We start from the raw sequence: 7522 nt of genomic DNA, 5'->3' as shown, positions 1-7522 counted from the left end.
AATTCGTCGAAAGCGTTCGCTGTTGTCGAAAATTTGGAAAAATCTTGCAAGATATGTTGAAAGAAATTCGAATATCAAATCCTTCCGTACCATGAAAGAAAATAAATAATTTCATATTTTCAGAAACCTCAGTCTCCCAAAGATACTTAGGATATTGAGGATACTTGTAGATCGGATGCTGATTAGTGCTGGGACTATTTCAGTCCGCGTACTCTGGTATGGTCGTTGCCATGGTAACCTCTGAAGGGGACTAAAGAGACGGCTTTTCTTTACTTAGGATGAAATTAAACAACAACGATAATGATGTAATGAGTAAACAAAGGTGATCATCAATAATGTCTCCGAGAAACTTTGATAGCGATAACTAATGTTTTAGGGGAAAAGTATAAAAAATGATGTTTGCCATGTGCTATACGAAATATATAGAGCATTAATGAAATGAACACTTATGAAAACAGCAATTATCCCTTAATTCCTCGAACGGCTGCAAGTGTACAGCAGCGCCCATCTTTAGCGATCGCATCTGCAGTTGCAAGTTCGGCTAGAAGTCGTTTGTCCCTAACCACTTCAGTAACTGACAAACTCTGTTTTGCTACGTAAATGTTGCAGGTTCCTCATAGGCAACTGGTTTCAGATTTTTCACAAACTGAACATTGATGATATTCCTTGCTTTTTAGGTAAGGTGATGCTTCACAAGACGAATCAGGCTTGGTGCCGCCATTATTCATTCGGAGAGTTTTTGCAGAACTTAAAGTCTCCCATTTCCCTTTCTTTATCGCCTCATTTCTCTGGCAAGAAAATTTCCACAGCTTTTGAGCCAAATGACAGTCGCGACCGTCAAACAAAAACCACCATCAGTGACAATATCAATTCTAAACTACAAAATTCAGCTATATTTCCCATGACTTCTTTGAAATATACAGGAATAATTTCTTGACTATTTCTTAATTTAATTGAGTAGGTTAGATCTGAAGCATACTCATCTGGCTGAACTTCATTACAAATATAAGATAGGCTCTGGTTCTGTGTATGCTGAATGGCTATTGATAGTGGATTAAACATGTAGTGCCTTCGATTTCATTACATTTTTAATTTAAGAATCAAGAAAACTATGTATGACTACTCCAGCCAGATAAAAGGAACTTCAAAAAATATTTTTCATATTAAAGCATAATACTAGTATTTATGCAAAAACATTCAACAAAACGGTTTTGTACTATACAAGGCAGTTAATATATGGAATATATAGAGTTATCCATTTTTACAACATAGCTGCTGGCAGCCATCTTTGAATTTCATGAACTTAATTTTCAGAGTATTACTCGAAGTCACCGACAGGAAAATATATACAGTATAAAAAAGTGGGTTTTATATAACAATTTGTGTTGATACACTGCAAAGTATATGCTTCAGGGTTATAAAAAAGGGGTTCTATATAACAACTTGTGTTGATACACTGCAAAGTATAGTTGCGTCAGGGTTTTCAAAATGGCAAGGGGCAGCCATCTTGTATTTCTGTACCAGAGGGCCGGGTGCTGGAGCATAACTACTTCACGGTCTTCGGTGAACTTGCGCACCAGAGGAGACTTGCGCCACGATGAGTGAAGAGAAAACTCTCTGGAAATCTCTGCTATGGTTACCTTGGCGACGGCAACATCTGGGTACATGGACTGAAATAGTTTAAGCCTCTGCCTTCACCCACCACTCACCAGAAAGATAATCTATACTCGGCGTCCATTGCTTTTTTTATTTCCAGGAATCTTTCTTGGTCAGGTGGCATAATTGTCTGTGCTCCAAATAGTCTCCGGATCCGTTGAAATAATGGATGCTATTTGAGTAACGAAAGAACTTGGGAACTTTTGGGTGCAGGAGTTTGGGGCAACTCAGACAAATGCCTCTTTCGTTGCAAGATGGGAAACAAGGAATGATGAGCATACGGAAGAATATGGAAACGGGAGAATATGAGTCGTATGCTGAAAAAGAGATGAAGACTCCTTAGTGATCTTTCATCTCCTTGCGAAACTGCTTTTGCAAATAGCGCACGTATCGGCTGCAAGCAGGGAACCGCAATGGCAAGATGATGTCCAGAAATGTGAGTGAAAGTATGAAGTGTTAAGTTTGTAACATTCTCAGTTTTATTTTTACATTTTTCGCATTTTATTGCCCAGTTACTGTAACATTTTGCAGCCTTGGCATTAAAACAAAACTTGAAGTTTGTAAAAGTGAATACATCACCGGTCAGCTAGGATCTGCAATTGACTGCTTTACTCTTTCCGGATTTTTAACATCTTTTAATTCAATGTTTAACTTTCGTTCCTGAGAAAAAAAAAAACAGAGGTATCTTTTATACAAGATATTTTTAAACTTTCAGATACACCCGTATATGCAGGAATATTCCCACCATTCCGTTATGACGTACTTTTGGTGATATGATGTGTAACACAAAGCAGCACTAAGCCCAAGCGAGCTTCCACACTACAGTAAAACATGTCCGAAACTTGTCGCATACATAACACAAACTGGTTAAAAACAAGTGAACGAAACTTTGGCAAACGTGAATAACCCTACCAGTGCTAAGTTGACTTGTATCCAGTGTGTTTGTGATGTGTACACGATAAGTCACCGACGTGTGTTTATGACACCTTGCACCGCTAGCGGACCCCGGGGGGGTGGGGTCACCTGGGCATGTGCCTCCCTCCCCAATGAAAAATAATGGCAAAATAATAATATTGAAGATTTAGATAATAACATGAATGGGAAATATAAAAATGGGAAAAAATAAAAAATAAAAAATCTATTACAGAAATAATATACTGTATATATACAATATACACACACATATATATATGTGTGTGTTTATGTATGTATAATATGAAAACTGGTGGCCACCCTCCGTTTGTTATATGTACGTAACATATGAGAGCAGCAAAGACGCAACACTTCTATAAAAGAAGTCAGACTTTCATATACATAATCAGGTAAACTAAATATAACAAGTCGTAACTCTACTTTACTGACTCTTGTGCGCTTATTATTATTATTATTACATAGCGGACAACAATTAAACCATAGAGAGCTCACACTAGTGGATCCAGAAAAATTTCATGAGGGTGTTCACCAGTTTCCATACACACATACACACACACACACACACACACACATATATATATATATATATATATATATATATATATATATATATATATATATATATATATATATATATATTCCTGAAGTAGCGTGAATTGGATATTAGGCGACATTTTTAGCTTCATGAATGTATATAAATCACGGTGTAATAAAATTTCATATATATATATACATAAATATATATATATATATATATATATATATATATATATATATATATATATATATATATATATATATATATATATATATCATATATATATATATATATAATATATATAATATATAATCAAACATCCTTTAATATCCAATTCGCTCTACTCGGAAATAATATATTTTCATATATGTTACCGAAGGGGAATTTTTAGTTGATAATAAGTTCGTCGTCCCGTGGTCTCGAACCAACTCAGGACAAGAACTCAGGACTACAGTGGACGCCTTAATCCACACGGCCAGCAAGTGATGTGATAAAAAGTCATAATATGGCTGCGTGCGACAAACGCACTACACGGTCAACATGGCAGAGGTGGGTGGATATCGTCTCTAAATACAAACACCTGAGTTCGAAGGGGATTTGTAGTTGCGAGCCGATATCCACTTATACCTCACTTGCTGGCCGTGCGGATTAAGGCGTCCACTGTAGTCCTGAGTTCTTGACTTTCCTTGGTTCGAGCCCACGGGACGACGAACTTATTATCAATTAAAAATTCCCCTTCGGTAAGATATATGAAAATATATTATTTCCGAGGTAGAGCGAATTGATATTAAAGGACGTTTGTAGCTTACTGAATCGCAGTGATGTGATAAAAAGTCATATATATATATATATATATATATATATATATATATATATATATATATATATATATATATATATATATATATATAAGGCTCATATAAAACGCCAAAATGTTAAAAAATAAATAGCTATATTTCAGAGACCAAACTGTCTCCCTCCTCAGGCAAATATTTGCCTGAGGAGAGAGACAATTTGGTCTCTGAAATATAACCTTTATTTTCCACATTTTGGCGTTTTTAGTCCTGCCAGAAAATCTGTTTGGTTAAACTTGCTCTCATCCAACTGAAAACTTGCCAAAGGTTTCTCACAAGAAAATTGTAATCAGTTACATCTGAGTCCCTAAAATTAGAGAACCGACCCATGGAGTGATTTAAGTTAAAGATTTTCTTGACGCATATCCTCTTTGTGATGACCTTAACATTGTACATTAATATTTTTTCCACTCACCGTAGGCATAAGCTTATTACATTGTATTTCCTTTCATTTAGATGGGGCTTCCAGCTCGAAGTGACAGAAGTAAAATTAAATCATATTTTATTTTGTTATTAAAGCGCTTTTCCTTTAACCCATTAGAAGATACGAGAATGTTCTTAGTAGAATGGAAAGTCAGCCATTTTTCACTATGACTCATAATTATACAAAACCGGAAAATTAACGTTACATAGCTTAAGCAAACCCCTGTCAGACTTCAGATTTCCTCCATCGTTATTTATTCATAAAAACTGAATGGGAAATAAGAAAAGTTGACGGAAATCTATTTTCGTTTTCCTAATTTTATAATCATTTAGTGGAATTATAGTCATAATAATAATTCTATGCACTAGTCTCCGGTGACATTCACAAAATGTGTTGATAAACAGGATTTATTATATATGGCTCCAATTTTCTTTCGTTAAGTTACAGTTTATCATTGCTTTCTTCTTGTCTTGGGAATATTCAGTAAGATTGAATTTGAGAGACAAACTGCCATGCCAACAGTGAAATTACAAAGCACTTGCCTTCTTTATACTAAGATATTTAAAAAGAAAATATAAAATGCAATGCATGAAATGTTGATCATTGTTTAGAGTATCAGTTTTCTCTTTAAGTAAAACACAATATTCTTAGCAAAACGTTTTACGTTCCTAGTAGTAAGTAAACTTTGAGTAAGATTAGTAAAACTTGATGCCCAAATTTGAAAAATTTTCTTTAAAAAATTGCGTTTTGGGTTATGAATGGAAATGTCATAATCATCAAAAAATGTTAGTAAAATTTCTGCAATGTTGAAAAACAAAATGTGCACAAATTTTACGTTCGTTGTTTTCAGCTAATAAATTTAATGACTTATTTTTCGTTATCTGGTACCCTGATCATACGAACAATTTTTCCCATACTATAATTAATCACAAAAGTACAAGGAACGTTATTACTATCGACTATGTATGATAGAGAATTTCATCACTGATAATTTTCTCTCTCTCTCTCAGTTTTTTTTTATACATCTCTAGCTTTTTATTATTTCTTGCATAATAAGGGCAATAAACGTTTGCATCTTTAGAAATAGAGGACCAGTCCTCGAATTCTTCGCTATCACTTTTCATCAAGCTAACAAGTGTGAATGATAAAGACCAAGAACAAAAGAATGTGTCCGACCTGTATATAGTAATGAAAAGCGCACAGAAATGTTGGATATCTTGTCTCATACAGTGTTGGCAGCGCCATGGAACTTGTTGGTAACCTTGAACGCTGCATCAGTTCAAAGGCGTAACATTATAAAAATCCTATCGTCTTTCATAAAAAAAATATTTTCAAAAATATTTCTGAATGTTTCAAACTGCATCACATGACCATAAAAAAACTAAAAGAATTACCACCTGAAACTGTTTTCGTAAGTATAGAAGAAAGCATTACCACAAGGTATCTCGTACACTCATACTGGCGGTCAGAGAACCGTTGACTTTAAAACCCCTGTTGAAAGGGTTGGAAATGGTCACCTTTTCGCGAAATCAGTGCAGAGGAGCAGATGTTTCTAGAAGGATTTATAAGATTTATTTCAGAATGGAGTAACAAAAGACGCCCGAGTATGCGGGTTGGTTTATGGGCAGTATTTTCCAATCAAAGGAAAGGAGTGGTCTCCGACCCATATAACACCGAGTGGAGAACAGCAAGCCAAGAATTGCTCACACAGGTTCCATGGAATGTAGGCAGAGTAGCATCGTTGGGAATTAGTGTTTCGTTCGGAGAAATCTTGTTTTGAAATCATATTCGAAACAAAAGTATACATAATTGCAATATTCACTACGGCAATAAAAGCGCTGTTGCAATGAGAAGAGGAAGCAGTCTGTCGGAAACGAAAATACTTTGTCCAGTGTCACTAAAGTAATGACTAGTTAAAAGACAAAAACTTTCCCAGTGCTTTCATTCTTCCTTGTTGAAGAGTTATCCTGCTATTTTTAGACTGGCTTTAAAATGCACTAACTTTGCAAATAGTCAGGTGGAGTAAATCGAGATTAAATTCTGAATTATTTTCGTTTGTGTGTCCTAAGGTCAATTGTAGGGAGTATAAATTACCAAGCAGGCTATCCAGTGGAAAATTACTATATAGTTGGAAAAAGTAACATATATGTTCACAACGGGGTAAATACAATAACAAAAAGACAATAATACAAATACATAATGCACATACACAATGGCACGTGCGCTCACACACACACACACAACACACACATACATACATACATATACCAATATTGTTTTGTTTACAAAGATATTTCCGAGTTTTCGAGAATTATTTATATTTATATTCTCTCTCTCTCTCTCTCTCTCTCTCTCTCTCTCTCTCTCTCTCTCTCTCTCTCTCTCTCTCTCTCTCTCTCTCTCTCTCTTTCGTTCTATTTTTTTGAAGTCCCATGACAGCAGAGGGAAAAAGAGGGAAGGATGACCTTGTCCCGATTTTAGAACAAAGTAAAGTCAGCGGCCAGATTTCCTTTTGAAAACAAGCCCAGGGAAGTAAAACACTCAGACGAAAGCGAATTGACTTAGGCTGACCACATTATTCTTTTCCTTTTATTGTTTTAAGTTGACGAAAAGAAGTAAAACCAGAGGTGAGGAAATTTTTGTCGATATCTAATACAGTTGCAAAGAGAGAGAGAGAGAGAGAGAGAGAGAGAGAGAGAGAGAGAGAGAGAGAGAGAGAGAGAGTGAGAGAGAGAGCCTTTAACCTCTTTTAAGTAATGATCTTAGTAATGAATTCTGAGTCAGAACTGTTGTTTTATCTGAATCAGTAAAAGCAGAGCTCTGGAATTTCTCACGTAACTTGTAAGTACGAAGATCGTGATAATGCAGTGATAACAGTAAATGTTTTACTGCTTCTACTGCGTCTGCTACTAGTAATAGTAGTAGCAGGAGCCGAAGTAGTAAATTGCTTGTCATTTTAAATCAATGTTTCTGTTTTACCATTTTTATATCATTATGCTTAAGGTAAATATTGTAATAATCAAGACTTGACGTGCATATAGATTCTTTCTTGCGTGCTCAACCCTCTGTCTGTCCTGTCTGTGTCTCTCTCTCATTAGACACAGAAGCCGTGTTAGT

The sequence above is a fragment of the Macrobrachium rosenbergii genome, chromosome 11 (genome assembly GCF_040412425.1).
Source record: "Macrobrachium rosenbergii isolate ZJJX-2024 chromosome 11, ASM4041242v1, whole genome shotgun sequence".
Classification (NCBI taxonomy): Eukaryota; Metazoa; Arthropoda; class Malacostraca; order Decapoda; family Palaemonidae; genus Macrobrachium; species Macrobrachium rosenbergii.
The sequence above is the reverse complement of the archived record's forward strand: the minus strand, read 5'-3'. Positions refer to the sequence as shown.